This window comes from Podarcis liolepis (assembly GCF_965112155.1).
Source record: "Podarcis liolepis genome assembly, chromosome: 12".
In the NCBI taxonomy this organism is placed as follows: Eukaryota; Metazoa; Chordata; class Lepidosauria; order Squamata; family Lacertidae; genus Podarcis; species Podarcis liolepis.
The window spans coordinates 58,029,648-58,047,355 of record NC_139563.1 but is presented as its reverse complement, the minus strand read 5'-3'; the positions used below and the strand labels follow the sequence as shown (position 1 = coordinate 58,047,355).

The following is a 17,708-nucleotide window of genomic DNA, read 5'->3' as shown; positions in this document are numbered from 1 at the left end:
ACAAAGCTCTTGCCCATTTAGTTTAATGGAAAGGACAGGACCATGTGAACAACAGAAACAAACAGGACAGCCAATTGGGTAGGGCACATCACATCTCTAAAAGAACTGAGTGGATCCAGCTATAATAGAAAAAATTGAGGCATTTGCCGTGCAAAAGAGCATTCTGGGCCATGTAGAATGTACCTTCTCTTTTCATTTGTAAAAATACCATCAGTTGAAAAGTCGTGTCCTCCCTAAAAGAGGGCACGTGTCGCGGTGAGACCTGGAGACTGACCTCCTGTGTTGTGGGTGGGTTGGATTGGTTAGCCACAACACCCGATTGGTATGTCCCTCAACGTTGGATTCAATCTGGCCAATGGGGTGCAGTCTAAACGGATCGAGGGACCTATATATACCCATGCATGTGACCCAGAGCTTCTTCTTTCAGCTCATGCATTCGGAACACCTGCCCACCTCTCCCTACTTTTAGGGCTTGTTGCGCTTGACCTTGCTATGCCGTCGTGTGTTGTCTCTCGTTGGGACAGGGGCACGGCAGGAATTTTCCCCACTTGGCTGATTGGCTGTTGCCATTTGGGTTTCGCCTGCCACGTAGCAAATTGTCACAACTTGTAAGGTTGCGGATAGGCTCTGATTCAGGTGATAGGGGTGGGGAAGTGGTCTCCTCATCCCTATGTGAAGGGTATTCCGTTAAAGAAATCCAGGGACACAACTGGTTTGGTCAACCCCTGAAAGGGGGTTGTGCCCTTGCCTGAGTCCAGGGGGACATTTGGGTGGTGGACATAGCCTGTTCCCGGCTTTCCGCCTATCCAGGTGTTCACCCTAGGCTGACCTATGCTGGTGCCCTGGGTCAGCGCTACCTGCAACGGTGCAGGGAGCTAGTCGAACCAGAGCCTATGCAACCATTCACTTTCTGTAATCAATAAAGTTGTGGCCTAAATTCTGCCAAAAACCAAAATTAAAATTTGAGTCATGTGAGAATTTATTTAGGGGGGAGGTCTCTGGGTCTGAACACGCAAAAAAGCTGTTCATCTTTTTTAAAGCAGTATGTTGGCATAGCCTTGTCTGATAAATAACAAGTTCCTATTTCTGCTGACTTTCTGATTGGTATTTTATGGGCAGTGGCTTTAATTCATAAAATGGGTAGATAGAAAATCTTCACTTTGAAATAAATGTTTGTTTTCAGTGTCAGCTTGCCTTTCATAACACCACACACTTGCAGCGGGATAGCTTGGCATAATTCTGGAAGGAATCTGCAGCGACTGACGTCTTCTCAGCCAGAAAAGAAATGAATGAGTTGCAACCTACACATCTAATTAAAAAGAAGAAGCCTAATAGACACAGAAAAGTTAATCACAAGCACAAAGAAGCCACCTCAAGCCTTGTTTCTTCTTGGGCGTGGCCATGCCTCCCCTCTCCCTTCTCTGCCTCTGGTGCTGCTGGTCTGACAGGGTCCTGAAACTATCTTCCATTTTCCCAAAGAGCTTTGTTCTGATCCCATTGGAGCAAGTTGAAGGTGTTCTGGCTAGTCAATGCCTTTTCATTAGATTTTGAGGTTTGAGCTTTTTTCAAGTTTTAAGACCTCTCTGTCTTTAATTTTGTTGTGCAATGTGTGTTGCCCTGTGTTTTGCTTTGTATTTATATTTTAACCATTCTTGTGTGTGTTGCTCACAGAACTTTGATTATGGGGTGACAAAGGGAAAGTGTAAAATCACAAATGCTTATTTAAAGAAACTGCAAAGCATGTTTAATCTATTTTAGTATTTTAATTCTTGTATGTTTTAAAGTAGGGTTGTAAACTGTTCTTGATTTTACTATTTTATCTTTTGTAAACTGCTCTGAGTAGTTGTTGTTTTTACAATCAAGCAGTATATACATTTTATGAAATAAATTAATAAATAAACCTCTTGATGGGTGTAGATAACTGCCCATCAAAGCCTGTTAGCTCACAATGAAGTTATGCAAAAGATGGTTATAGCTAAAGAAGAACATAAAATGACTTTCTGGATCAGGCCAATTGCCCATCGAGTTCAGCCCTGTGCACTTGCAGTGCCCAGACAGATGTCTGTGGGAAACCAGGGAGCAGAACATGAGCGCAATGACACTTTCTCCCCTCCTGTGGTTTCCAGCAACTGGTATTCGGAAGCCTTGCTGCCTCCAGCTGTGGATGGCAGGGCAGAGCCATCCCGGCTAGTAGCCATTGATCCTCCTCTCCTCCTCTCTGAATTCCTCCTCTCTGAATCCTCCTCTCTCTGATCCTCCTCTCCTCCTCTCTGAATCTAATCCTCTTTTAAAGCCATCCAAGTTGGTGGCCATCACGGCCTCCTGTGGGAGGGAGTTCCATAGCTGAACTGTCTCTTTACTTGACGCAACCTAATTGCGCTTAGGTTGCAAATAGAAGGTACTGGTGGCTCCTGAGTATTCCAGGAGACCTGTAGATGGCTGCAGAATCTTATTTTCTACTACAGGGTAGGGGAACATATGGTCCTCCAGATGTTGTTTGTGTCCTGACATCAGTCACTACAGTTTATAAATGTTTTATTTATTTCAAGTTTTAAAGGTTTTATTTAAAAAAAATAAGTACAGCATCCCAACACGAGTCTATGGGCTACAAATCCATAAGGCATAGCAGAGATCTACGATACATGTCTAGATGTAAACTAGGTTGCTGTTCCAAGAATCAGCACAAGTACCTACACTCTCCTTTTGAAGATCAGGGTGGGCATGTGCTTGATGTCCCAAGCCTTGGCACTGAGCAAGCAAGTGGGCCATAGAGGCTGCATGTGAAGGGTGCGCTCACACTGGTGCCGTTGTCTCCATGTCTTGGAGACATGCCAGAATCAATGGAGCCAGACTTATCCCTAAGCACCTCCACAAAAGGGGATAGCTCAGAAGGAGAAGGTGCCTGAGAACTTCAGCAGTTCCTCACCCCTTCCTCCAGATCCAGGTCTTTCCCTCCTAAGCAGCTAGGGCTCTCCTGTGGGCCAGACTCCTTCTGGGGTCCCCAAATCCCACCCCCAGCCAGCCTGCTACCACCTCCCCCAGGGTTAAACTATTCCAAATCTCTGGTTGCTTCTCACTCCTCCTCCTCATCTAGCCAGCCTCTCCCAGACATCTCCAGAAGGCTCATACCAGAATGATACTAGTTTCCCTTGACTCCATCCACTATGGCTTATGGTTAGCAATGATGGAAGCTACAAACCTGTGGCATCCAGAGAGCCACAAGTTCTGCAACCCAGGTTGAATAGTTTAAAATGCTGGTTTGCTTTCTCAGGTTCTACACAAAGGGGGTAGTGCTGCCAAAGGAGATTTTCTACGTTGTTTGTAATACCATTCGGATGCTTCCATGTGTGCAATCAGCTTTCATCTGATCAGTTTCATAGTAAGGCTTCAAACAGTGCCCGTGGCATACTTTCCCTTGTTATATGAAGTTTGGTATACCTTTTTTTGGTTGGAGAACTGCATCACAGATTTGGAGAAGGGTAACTTTTTAAGGATAACTGCATTTTGGGAAGTTCAAATTAGGTCAGCTTGCATTAAAAGAGACCTGAACCTACTGACCTCGTTATCCCTTACCTTCAGTTTGGAGAGTCATTGCATGGGGCATCGGCCTGCCAGTCTAGTAGTTCATGACCACGACACATTTCAGAAGCATTTCAAGTTTACTGTTTGACCTTCGGGGCATGGAGTTAACCTAATGGTGGGTGGGAAGAGTTTCAGTGCCCAGCACACACGTGTGATGTCACACGGCAGAAGCAGGTCCAATGGGACCCACTGTGGCCTCCAGAAGGCCTGCCGGAGCCCTCCCTAGCTGCAGATAGGCTGGATGAGGCCTGTTGTAGCCACAAGATGGCCTGGCGGGCCTGTCATGGTCTCAGGAAGGCTCCGCCTGCAGCAGACGCAGAGGCTCCAGCTCAGTCACCACCACGGCACCAGCATGGGAATAGCAGGATTTTTGTGGGGGGGGCAGGCTTTTGTCAGTGGGGGCAGAACCTCATATTTGTATTTTTTATTGTTTTTTATTTATTTAGGGGGGCAGGTGCCCCCCCTTGGCTACACCCATGGGCACCAGAGAGAGGAAAGGAGTGGTGGGTTGGGGCTGGGCACCCACAATCAAAATTGCATGGGTGCCCAGGCACCCAGGGGCCCCCAGAGATGGTGCCAGTGATTTCTGGGATTAGATGCTCTCAAGCAAAATTTATGCTCTAGTTCTTGAATCAGGTATACAAAAGCCGTCTCTAAAACATGATTCTCCATGTGAAGGCTAAGGAAGACAAGCAATTGCTGGAGATTCTGATGTGAGCATGACAGACATGATAGAGAGCTTTCCACTGTCCTTATCGTTTCCGACCTAGCTGTTCCTAACTGTTCCTAAAGTTCCAAAGCAGGACATGCTAGGGACACACTGTGACATTATCTCATACAAATATCTGTACTAGGGGCCCAAGACAGTTGACACAATCATTTTGGGTGTATGTGCAGTGATGATGGAGCATATAGAAATTGCTTTTCTGTTCACTGTCCATCCCTTGCTTGGCATTTGTTGAGCCTGGTGGATTAGGAAGCATTTTAGCTCGGTTGCGGGTGGGATCTGTAATCTGCAGTCAGCAGCATCCACTCTTATAACCTATTGCAACTGGGTCAAGAGACAAGTTTCTATTTCTTGTGATACATGGCTTCTTCACAGATGTTCTCCCTCTCTCTTTTTCCCCTTTTAATGCTGTTTAACATTCTGGTATGTATTCCCTGGCCTATTTGTTGGATTAAATATATAGCCTTAAGCAACAGAGAAAAAGCCGACACATTTCTCAGTGTAACCTTAAGATGTAATGTGCATTTATCCAAAATCGGTACCATTTTTCTTCTTTACCTGAGACATTTGTCATCAATCTTTTGAAGTGAGTCAAGTGGAAATCTAAGTTGTCATTCATGCATAATATTATATCCACAGCTTACTAGCAGCAAATGTTTCAAATCAGCTAACTGAAGCCTTGAGCATCTTGCTCTTACTAATGGAACTTTCCTCTTGTGCCATGAGTGTCATGTTAGTGAAGAATAAACTTAAAAACCTACCTTCCAGTCCTAATGCCTTGGCTTGGGGAAATGGTACACTAAGTAATATAGTAGGAGGAACATGGGTTAGCCTATAGACCTAAAAGATTAAAGCCACATCCATGTGCAGGACTGCTGTCAGCACCTGCAAAGCAAGAGCGCACCACTGAGGCCTTTCCCAGCCTGGCCATCTAAGCAGAACCAGCCAGCTGGATCAAGCCACCATTTTAATTCCCTACAATGTGGTGGAGCATTGTGGAGTGAGCATTGCTAGTGTCTGTTGCTGCCTTCTGTTGCCATCAGGTGAGCCTGCCAAGGCCCACCTGAGGGCACTTTGCCCAGGGCCCCCTAAAACTTGGATCTTGCTTAATCCATGTGCTTAATCCTTGGATAATCAGATTTGCTTGTTTGTTTATCTGGTTCCTGCAGTACTTGTACACCCACTCGGATCTTCCACACATCGTGGTCCACAAAAGTAAGAATTTAAAAGCAGGAGAGCAGAAACAACTAGCTCACTTCGTCTGGTTCAATCTATCTAGTTCAGCATGGTCATGGCCCAGGATTTAGATCCAGGAACTTGTGATCCATAAATGAATCCTCGGACCCTGAAGATCAGGAAGACCTTCTCTCCCTGGATTTTTTCTTCAGGAATTAGCCCCCGGGGCAATCTCTCCGCTACTGAAGGTGAAGATGGATCATGGTGCCTCCAACCCCTGCTCCCAACAATGTTTCCTTGCCCATATCCTCAGACACTAATCACTCCTCCCCAGAAACTCCCTCTGCTCTTGAGACCCTACCTTCACGACCACACCAGTCCCAGAGGTAGCACAGGACAACACACCCTCAGTGGAGCACACACCACAGGAACAGAGCAAGCACCATTTGGCCAAGACCTCCACCTCCCAGGACTGGGCACCTGCCTCCCCTAGGGGTGAAACCAGGCTTTATTTCACCTGAGTCAAAGACCCAGGTGCCTCAGTTTGGCACCCCTATGCACATTTGCGTGCACGCACGCACGCACGCACACGCACAGGCTGGGAGCCTCAATGGCGCCTCTCTGGAGGCTTCACCTGGGGCAAAAAACCTGGCTACCCCCCCCCCAATAGCTACGGCTCTGTATCTCCAGCTGGACTATTCAGCTAGAATAGCGGTCCAGGGCTCTGGCTCCCTAACTAAGGCCCTGCTGGTTGACCTACTTGTGTCTCTGGTTTCCACAGTTCTGTAGCAGAGGTGCTGACTATAGATCTCCACTGCCTGCTGCTTGCCCACCTGTCTTCAGAATCCTGAAGTCCACGGAACCCCAGGGGCTTTCTAGCACCATCCACTTCTGCCTGTGGGCATCAAACATAACCAGGAGAGCCATTCTATTTCTGGGTAGGGCCAGTCAGGTGCCTCTGGGAAGTCTGAGGAGACATGGCAGTGGGCAGTTGTGAAACTGGCAGGCATGTTTCCAGTCCACATGCATAAACAGCTCCTTTGCATACCACTTCTTTTTTTTACATTTGGCAGCTACGGAGAGTGGCCAGGAATAAGAAGTAAACAATGGAGTTACAATTGTTGCTTCCAAAATTGGGTGTGCATAGGAGCTGAAATCACCCGAAACCTCACATTTAGAGTTGTATAAACAGGGACTATCCGTTTCTTTGCACAGTACATATGAAACTGTACAATAATGTATCAGGTGCCCAGTGACAAAGCATTGCAAAGGTAATCCAAACAAGTACCAAATTGCTGTGGGAGACATAGATGATGAGGAGAGTTTCATATATAAATTCATATAGTCATAACTGTAGAGTTTCCCCTCCTCTTCCTCAATATGAGGTTGTGATATGCCTCTGGGGAACTGTGGGATTCTACCTGTGTGAAGTCAAATTGCTGAACAACAGATATATCAGTTTATGAACACTGTCAGAGAGAATCTGGTTTTTATCCCATAATCTAGATGCCAATGCGACTTTTCATTGTGCTTGGACAATTGCCTCACCATCATTCAAACAAACATCCTTGCTGTGGCTTTTGTATTTTATATATCGTTGTGATTTGCCATGATTATTGGAGGACCTCTATCATCTTCACCTTCCATTGTGTACAGAAATATCTCTTCTGCTTGTCTATCATTTACTCTTTCATCCCTCTGAGTTTGCAGAGACTAAGTAAAGTGATGCGCCACAAGACATCTGAAAGAAACAGATAGTGTTTCTGCTTGGCAGGTTTAACTTCCAAGACAGCATGCATTTTGCCATCAATGCAGATAATTTTGATAGGTGCCCTTGTGGGTAAAAATGCTTCCCGATACTGCTAATATCAGACTGTGTTGTACTTTAAACATACTTCCGCTCTTTGAATGACATTAGACCCACTGTGAAGCAACAGGTACAAGCAGACTTAATGTGTGACACTTATATTCAGTTGCAGTTTCAGCACAAAAGGTCTTTTATCTTCATGAGTAAACAGTACTTTTTGGCTCCATAATAAAATGTGTTCTTCAGAAAAAGAAAGAGAAGAAAGAATACAGAGGGATAAACCCCCAGCTTTGATTAAGAACTACTTTATGGACACTTTTCTCCTTGTCAGCTAAAATAAAGGGTTTTGCAGCTGAAATCAGTGGTGCCAAAGTGAAGAGGAGACAGGGAAAATCAGACCCTGTGATGAAAGCATATTTGTTCTGAGAAATGTGTGTTATTCTAAGTGAGCCAGTATTATACATGAACCGTAACAAACATTATGATATCACTAGAGACAAAAATCTGCTTGGGTGGGATGTATTATTTATACTGCCAATGAAACTGCTGGAGTTAGTCGACTTGCACAGTTAGATATATTAGGTGTTCTGAAAATACTACTATTAATAAGCAGTTTGCTACACAAACTTACTATACAAGAGGGAATAAGTCTTTTATGCACCATGGTTTATTGGGAATGCATGGTGGATTAGCAGTTCTCTCTCTCTCTCTCTCTCTCTCTCTCTCTCTCTCTCTCTCTCTCTCTCTCTGTACTGGGTGGCATAGAGACACTCTTGAAAATGGCTACCAAGTTCTTGAAAATGGTACCGAATTCTGCCCTGTCTCCCCGCCACATTTACAAACAGCTGTATTCTTTTTTGTCATCTTCATAGGATGTGCTTCCTTGCCTCTGCTCACCAACACTGGCTGCTGCCATCAAGAGCAGGGAAGTCCACCCCCATGGCTCCCAGAACACATGGCTCCCTCTTTACTGCTTCAACCTGAATTGCTTCTCTGAAGATTAAGTCAAGCACCACCTCATTCCCTTGTACAAAGCTTCTGGGCTCTTCCAATCAGCACAGTTTTTGTTGTGTAGAAATGATATCCCTACACCAAAGAGAATCTTTAGGATCAGATTGCCAGATCCTGCTTAAGCACATGACCTGAAGACTTTCCTCTTCCCACCTATAGCAACTGCAAGAGGTCTTCATCCAAGGCCCTTTTCAGCTACCTCAGATGAAGTACAGCTGGTGGCTGTGAGCAGAACGAAGTATTCAGTAGTGGCACAATTATAAGGGTACCCATGAGCCATTGGGTCTATAACTAAAAAGCCATTGCGATGCACCCAGGGAGCAACAGGTCGTTCTGCATCCATGTGGCTCACGTGAGAACATGAAACTGTTTTGCTATTATTATTAAATTTATTTATACTTGCCTTTCCCCCTGACAGAGACTCAAGGCAGTTTACAGATAAAAATAATAAGAACAGCTAAAAACATAGGGGGGTGGGAATCATTTAAAAACAATTAAATGAAAGAATTGATAGAATCAAAACTATATACAGTAGAAATATAAACATATATTAAACCATACAAATAATTACAATTTTAAAAAAGCACGGCACCAGTCCTTTCAATAAAAGCAGTTGGTTCCCAAAAGCCTGTTGGAAAAAGAAAGTCTTCACCTGCCAGTGGAAGGAAAACAAGGAGGGAGCCAGTCCAGCTTCTCTAGGGAGTGAGTTTCAAAGCTGGGAGCAGCTCAGTCAGTCTTGCAGGTACCACTCCTCCCACCTCAAACACCGCTGCCAGATTTATAGTGATTGACAATGCAACCCTGTTATCAGGGTACCTAGTGTTAGGGGTACAGTTATGTATGATTGAGGAATCCACACAGCAGTTTTTGAACTTTATGAATTTGCATGCTATCGAATGATTCAAAAACGAGTATGTACATATTTCATTACAGTACACGGTTTGCATAAACAGTACATATAATTAAAATTATTATATGTAATTTACTTAGCCAGATGCATCGAAAGATTGTAATGGAATCAACTTTCATTTGAAAACTGTGAAACACGAGTGAAATGGGTGCGGGGGCCGGTATGTGCACAGAAATCTGCCCATCCCTCAGTCTGATACATGTCAACTGAGAAGTAAGTCCCCTTGAGTTCAGTGGGACTCACTCAAAGGTAAGTCTGTACAGGACTGCAACCTTTACAGGTGCTCCTTATCACTTTCTGCTAATATTACCTTCATGGTAAAAAGAGCATTAATATAAACTTGTTTTTACAGTAGTTGAACTTACTGCTCTTTCTCCATCTAAATTCTCCATCTATACAGCATTACACACCAAAATTATAAATGTTCTAGCACATTTAAATTGTGAATAGTAGCCATGGATGTATGGCAGCAGGCAGTGGAGTTGACAAGCCAGTATTTCATTAGTTGTCCAAATTCATCATACTATATGCATGAATAAATTTCACTTAAAACAGTAAAATTTCATGCACGTTTTAAAAAACACCTTTAAGATGGCTTAGGGTAAACAGAGACTGCTAAATATCATTTTACATATGTCCTTATATCGGGAAGGGTACATTTTTCACAGTTGCTCTGAATTTTGCATCAAAACAAGATGGATATGGAGCCATCTGATGCTAAATCTTGTTCAGGTGTTTAGCATCTAATTTAATAGAACAGCATGTGATATTCCAGCAGAAAACTCATTAAGGAAATTTAAGATTCAGAGATTTGAGAATCCTTAGTGCCTGTCAGACAGTGAGATGCATTCAAGGGGATATTTTGGTCAGGAAGCATTCCTTCCTGCCACCAGGGCGCTATTAATTTCACCATGAAATTGTTGCCTATCATTCTCAGCATGCATCGCATAAAGAAACTTCCCCTATCTTACTGTTGGGGAGGAAATTTAGACTTAATCTGTAAGCAGTTCAAAGAATGAAGAGAATAAGAGAGCATCTAAAGGCCCAGTTTTAGGCTCCTGTCAGGTAGTCCAGCCCATCCCTGCCCTGCCCTATGCTGGCAATACTCCAAATGCAAATCGTGTGGGTAAGGCAAGGACAAAGTTGGTATGGGAAGGAAGGAAGCCATTCTCTTGGCCTTCTGCTTTGCAGACGTTGCAGCTGTATGGTAAAACCAGAGCGCAGGGAAGCAGCTGCCACACTGCAATGGCAACATGCAAATCAGGCTAGAGAGAGATTGTCACATAGGACCATAGCCACATCTGGTTATGTGCATTCGTGTACATTTAGAAACCATTACTAGAATGTACATTTCACAGAGAGCAACCAATCAATTGCTCAACCAAATCACCTCAAATACATTTTTTCAATTAATTTGCCTTAGATCACCCAAATCAGTTTAATTAATTTAGCCATTACTCTGCTCCAATTAGTGGCATAGGAAGGGGGGTGCAGTGGGTGTGGGCCGCCCCAGGTGTCATCACTGAGGGGGGTGACAATAAGGCAAAAATATGTGTTTTATTTTTTTTTTAAAAAAAACACATTTTTTGGGTTCATGACACTTTTTTGAAAAACAAGTTTAATAACTTCGTCTGACAATTAATTAACTTCAACAAGTCAACATAATACGTATTGAAATTTTTTAGTTCAGTCAACAAACACAACAAAATGCAGCAGAACTCGACTCTGTGTAGTGGAGAGCGTATGGATAAAGAAGAGAAGGTGTTTCTTTCCGCCGATTCGCCGAAGTCTGTTTCTGCAGTTTGTACTCAAGTGAGACGTAAACAACCGGTGACTCATCATCATTCAACCCGCAACCAATCCTATCTGCGTCATTCTGTTGAGTTAGTTGTGAATTATTACTGAAGCTTATAAGTGTTGAATTTATTTTTGTTACATTTTTTAGTTCATTGATTCATTGTGATCATCCTCTTCTCTATGATATTGAGTTTGGTAAGTAACGTAAACATTACTTGCCATGCTATTTGTCTGTATACTATTTGTTTGTATTTGGGTGAGCAATTGATTGGCTTGCTTTCGGTGAAATGTAAATTCTAGTAATTCTGCATCACTTCTCCTGAAGAAGGCCACACCAAGCCACCTGCTCCTCCAGAGGCAGGCCACGCTGGCCTCCACCATCTCCAGAGAGGTTGTGCCACGTCTCCTGATGTGCTGCAGACAGGGCATGCCTCCTTCTGTTTGTGGACCTGCGCCGCAGTAGAACCAAAACACACCTGTCTCTTGGTCCCTCGCTCTGACGTGACCAGTCCAGGGGAGCAAATTCAGGACATTCATGATTGGGAACAGAAGCCGGGGCAGCTTCTCCCAATTCGTGATGTCTTGAAAAAATTGGAACACTTGAGGTGTCTTAGTGCCTCAGTCTTTTTTTTAAAAAAAAAATAATAATTTTTATTGAATGATTTTATGTTACAAAAAAAAGACCAATACAACCATACTACCACTAAATATAATTAAGAAAGAAAAATTACATACATCAATATCAGTCCTATCTGGATTGCCTTTCAGTTTCCTGGCTCTCATTCAGTCCATTACTGAGGCAAGACACTGGTCCAGCACATCCATTGCGTCACCTGCAGATATAGAGGAGAAGTAGAGCTGTGTGTCATCAGCATATTGCTCCAGAAGGATGCCATGGTCGAGTGTGTCAAAAGCCTCTGAGAGGTCAAGGAGAATTAACAAGGACATATTTCCTCTGTCCCTCTCCCAACAGAGGTCATCGTACAGGGCAACCAATGTAGTTTCTGTGCTAAAATTGAGCCTAAACCCCAATTGAAATGAATCTAGAAATTCAGTTTCCTCCAAGAGTGCTTGGATCCAGTTTGCCACCACCCGCTCAAGAAATTTACTGCATTGATGAGCAGAAAATATGTCTGGTTTGAAAAACGTGTTAAAAATCAGATTTTGAGGAATCTGGCTGAAAGTATGAAATCTCAACCTATTTGAAAATAATTATGTTAAATTGTGGAAGGAGGTTAAGAAAGAGTTGGAGATATGGGAGAGAATGAAGCTTTCCCTGCTTGATAGAATTTCAGCCATTAAAATGAATTTATTGCCTAGGATGCTGTTTTTATTCCAATCAATCTCAATTGTAAACAATTCAAGCTGCTTCAAAGAATGGAAAAAAGACATTTCTAAATTTATCTGGAGGAGGGAAAGCCAAGAATTAAGCATAAAATTATTATAGATATAAAAGAAAGAGGAGGCTTTGGTCTGCCAGACTTGCAAATGTATTATGAGGCAGCTTATTTGTGTTGGTTAAAACAGTGTTTTTCAACTAGTGTGCCACGAGATGTTGCCTGGTGTGCCGTGGGGAAAATTTAAAAATTCGAAAGATTTTTTTTTTAAGTCAAATTTTCGATTGGGGCGCCGTCCCCAGAGGGAGGCGGGCGAGTCGGGCGGCGAGAGGCGGGGCGGCGGCGGCGAGGAGAGGCCGCCCAGCGCGGGGCTCTCGCCGTCTGCCTGCCTGGCTACCTGCGAGCTCGGCGGGCAGCGCCTCCATCCGCAGCGCCCGCCTCGCGGCTCTCATTCCCTGCCCCTGACAAAGCTCACCCAGCCAAGCCGTGCTCTCCTTCCTGCCTCGCTTTGCTGCCTCCTCCCCCCCCCCAAAAGCTTGGAGGTTCCCCGGCGCCAACCCGCAGGTTTGACCCCCTTCTCACACCTGTTCGCGCTCCTTGCACGGAATGGGGCGGATGGGGAGGAACAGGGCTCACCGCTGCCTCCGCTCGCCCTCCCCCCCTCCGCCGGCGGTCCCGCGATTCTTGGTTTTTTGGCGGTTGGCACAGAAGGAAGGCAAGGGGGAGGGGAAAAAATTGAAACTTACACTTTCGTGCGTCCCTCCCGGCGTGACGCTGCGCGCTGACGTCACGGGGCTGTAATGGTGGTGCGCCTCGAGATTTTTTTCATGAAACAAGTGTGCCTTTGCCCAAAAAAGGTTGGGAAACACTGGGTTAAAAAACGGGTTGCATTGGACAATGCAGACATCCTGGATTTAAAATGAACCATGGAAAGAGAAGAAGGGAAGCCATTGGATATTTTAAAGTTTGTAAAATGTTTATTTGAAATTGTAAAACAGAAAATTTAATAAAAATGATTATAAAAAAGAAGTTTACTGCATTCATTTATTGCTTATTTGTAAATAAGAACTTAAGAAGCCCACCCTCACACTGGATCAAAGACTTGCCAAAGTTTAAATGATATTAGGGTTGCCCTGCATCCTCTTTTCCCCAGACATGTCCTCTTTTGGGGGGGGGGGTAAAATTTCAATCTGGGTGACTTTTTAAATTTGCCAACATGTCCTGGTTTTTGCAAACAGAGCCAGGAAGTGTGTGTGCAAGTATCACTCTTTACCTTTCCTATCTCTATGGTGGATGCTGGGATTGAACTCATTATCAAATGGTGCCGTGGAAGGTGAGGGGCTTCGTGTCCTCTTTTTTGCTCTAAAATGGCAACCCTAGATGATATATAGTTGGAAAGATGCTTACACAGCCTGCTATTGTTTCCCCCTTTCCTACAGTATTTCTTCTAACTTTTCATAATGAACAGCAGCTACTTCTCTTCACTATTGCCTGTACTCAGTTTGGCTGCCTTTGCAGTTTGCTGCTGGATTCTCTTTAATTCAATCGTACCCCCTCAGCAAGGACTAATTGTCCAATTAAAAGCTACATCTTAATAGAAATCACCAGGCACCCGCATTTCAAATCACAACATCTTAAACTGCTAATTGTGGTAATTACTATCATTGGAAACATTGCTGGTTCTTGTATCTGAGGAGCCTGGTCCTCTGCGTCCTCATGTCAATAGCAGCATTCTCAATGTGCTAATGTACATTAAAAAACCAGCCTGCGTCAGGATGTGTAGCCAGATCTTATGCACATTTACACAGAAGTAAGTTGCCTTGGATCTAGCAAGACTTCCTGTATGAGCCCACAGGACAATCGCAGCAAGCAGGTCGGATGCTGCTCCACTTGCCTTCGTTAATGGAAGTGCCAATGTCACTAGCAAGAAGCAGGACTTTTACAGTTGTTGGCCTCGGGCTCTAGAATACCGTCCCGGGTGATGTGTGGCCCAGCTCCAGTCTGGCCTTCCTTTAGAGAGGCTGCAATACAACTGTGGGTGCTTATTTGATTTGATTTATTATATTTCTATGCTGCTTTTCATTCAAATGAATTGCAAAGTGGCTTGCAAGCAACAAATAATAATTACATAATAGAACATTATAAATATTAAATCATATAGAATGATTAACAAATCATCAGCAAAACAATTACAATCTATAAAGCACTATTGGTAACACAACTAAAAAAATAAGCTAAACAGCACAATTACAACCAAAATCTTATTACAAGCATTCATGACCTATAAAACAATGCTAACTTTAACAAAATAACAACCAAAAAATAAACCAAGCAATGTTGAATTCATACACACATGGAAAATTTAATAAATACTATTTTTAAAAAAAGAATTCATATACACATTCTCCCCACCACATGGCTCTTAATCTTCCACTCTATTCAGCTCATTAAAATGGCACGTTGTGTCCTTTTTAGGTGCATGCACATGCACTGGGCGGTGGCAAGGTGTGCAAGGCCAACAGAATCCACTGTGCCCGGCCAGCCCTCACCACCAACGCTGCTGGGCGCACATACACAAGGCAAGGCAGAGAAGGTTCACAGAGCCCACGAGCCAGCTCAGCCCTGGCCACCAAAGCCAAGCGGGGCTGCACTGTGCTCCTGCCCGCCCCTGCAGGGAAGAGCCTGGCCAGCCAATGTAGCCCTTAGCAGGCAAAACTCCCCACCACCACCACCACGCTGGCCAGGCAGCCATTCAGTGAGGGGGCCAGGGATGCGGTGGCGAGGCCAGGCCAGCAGGGCGGGACAGGGATCCCTGGGGGGGGGTGCCTGGCTCACGAAAATCATGCACCTGCGCTCTGGCTCCTCTGCTCCTCCATGCTACGTCCCTGCATTGGAATATACAGACACACAATGCCCCTTCTAAAGGTTCCTTAGGCTGGAGGTGGGGCAGGACAGGATAAACCAAGCCCCCCATGATGACAGACGAAGTATCTCTCCCCTCACTGTTCTACCTCTGGAATTAGCTCCCTTATGAAGATGAAGCTTACTTTCCCCCAGTTGTATTCACTGCATACTGTATTGGTGGATTTACATTTCTGAGCACAGCTCTGCACAAGATTAGCCATACCGTACTCCTTTTTTCCTTCTACAGACTGTCTCTCTTCATCACAAAACGGCTGGAAGCAATTAGTGCTACTCACCTGCCTCAGCTCCAGTGTTTCCTTTACAGCTTAAGTGTTTTCCAAATATGTAAACAGTTATGACTTCTGCAGTGATTTAATTACAGGAAATGAGAGTGATTGCCATCACATGTTACCTGCGAAGATTTGAAGGTGTGATATCTCTGCTGTGGGGAAAGAAAGGCAGAGGCCATCCATCACACTGGCTGTCCCTATCGCCACCTTCCCTGCTTGGTGAATATTTTAAAGGTAGTGCAGTTAAATGGCCTTTGAAAAGAGTTATGACTCGGCGCTCTTCCTAGTTTTGTACTGAACTGTTATCATCATAGTTAAGTAGATTTTGAATAAGGAGGCAAAATAACTCAGGGACGGACTTTTAAGGAAGTCGTTTTTAAGCTTTCCTCCTCTGGAGAGTCTTTCCAAATCAAGACCAGTCTGCCTAGGATGATAAACACACAATGTAAGCCAACACATAAACTCTGCACACATAAACTCCTGGGTTTCAGAGGCTTTGGGGGTGTGGTGGGAGGGTGCTGGCCACCCTTAGGATGCTCATTATCACCAGGCACAAAGGGAGAGGGCATTCAACGGTGGGGGAATATTGACTGCAGACAGCAACATGTCCTTCTGAGAAGCTTGTCTGCCATTACTTGTATTTTGATTGTTAAACCCCCAAGAAGCCTCCAAGAAGCTCCAAGTCTCTTCCAGCTTCCTTTTGTAGGGAGGCTGTGTGCAAAATATATGTTTAATGTGCATAAAATGTTTGTGGAGGTTTACATTTGCAGAATATCTGTTTTGCAGAGATCTGTAGGAAGCATTGAAGGTGCTTGTGCAGCTAAAGCTGCAAAAAGGGGGTGATGTCTTTATTTAAGTGTTTCTGTTAATTGATGACTATCCACTAAACACAACAAAATACTTTGAAATGTTTTAAAATGCATTGCTTTTTTCTGTTTAACCTTCAAAGCAGATCAGGAGTTGGATGCTCAGTGAGATTCCAACTCCTGATCTGCTTTGAAGGTTAAACAGCAAAAAGCAATGCATTTTAAAACATTTCAAAGTATTTTGTTGTGTTTAGTGCTTAATATAAGTTTACCAGACGTCCCCGTTTCCTGGGGACAGTCCCTGGATTTACAAATTAGTCCCCTGCCAAAATCCATCTATTTAATAGGAAGTTGAAAAATGTCCCCGGATTCATTGAAAAAAATCTGGTAAACTTAGCTTAACGCCCCCAAATAACTACACAACTATTCAACCCACCTTTTCATTTATAAGTACATGGATTTGTGTTTTTCGCATGTATCCAAAGACCCATTTCATTGTGATGATAATAGTCGCAAAGAAAAAAACAGAACCTGCCATGTATTGCTGATGAATAATCACAAATAGTTTGAAATAGAGGATGCCCCCCACGCTCCTTAAACGTTTGCCCCACCCCTTCTGAGAAGCAAGGATGTCATTGCAGACACCCCAAAGGCCAGACTGGTATAAAATATAACACTCACCTTGGAATACTCTCTGCATTTGTGAAAACTGCATGCGCAGCTCAAGCAGCATGTAGCTTCCCTCCCCTCCCACCATCTCATGGCCTTGTTATCAGTGTTATGCAAGCAAGTGTGAGGATTATCATTCACCAACATGGAGCTTTGCACCGGTGTCTCTAAATTGGTTCCAATTCACAGCCAGATGCGGCTTTTGACAAATTGGCAAGCCCCAACGGAAAGGATACTTTGGACCGAAAGATAATGCATAACAAGTCTAGAAGCTTAAGATGAGCTGAGTTATGCATCTCTACACAAGAGCCAAAAATAATGTTTTTCAAGGTTCTTGATCTAAGCTTCCTAACAAGTATAAATTGGTGAATTCTAATTAGTAATTACAGCATTTGGTCGTCCTTTCATGTGTTTTAGATTAAAAGACTGCCTTATTTATATATATATATTTGAAGAACTGTAACACAGTAGTTGCACACCTGCTAGAGACCTCGTTCCTTGCTACTCTGGGGGGGAAATTAATTATATTTCCTGCCTATTAGAGGAAATGCTCTTTTAGATTTTGGCATCCTTTTCAGTCATATTCTTTACTCATGATCTCAATGTGGCTTGTTATGTCCACCGTGTTGAAACTCTTCTCAATCTGCTGTGGTTTTATATCAAGTTAGAATGATGATCAGATCCTGATTTTT

The 17,708-nt window shown here is 43.8% G+C and overlaps 1 long non-coding RNA gene across 2 annotated transcripts in view; it reads right to left on the bottom strand.

Moving 5' to 3' along the window:
- LOC310690220 overlaps positions 1-16,393 on the bottom strand; it is a 28,937-nt gene extending 12,544 nt beyond the window's left edge. The window contains exons 1-3 of one of the 2 annotated variants that reach the window (XR_014517994.1): positions 15,664-16,393; positions 11,746-11,843; positions 11,003-11,089 (exon numbers count right to left, since the gene is read on the bottom strand). This is a non-coding gene — a long non-coding RNA (uncharacterized lncRNA). Of the gene's footprint in view, positions 1-11,002; positions 11,090-11,745; positions 11,844-15,663 lie in introns of those variants that run through there. The other variant, XR_014517993.1, reaches the window with a different exon arrangement.
- Positions 16,394-17,708: the final 1,315 nt, after the last annotated feature.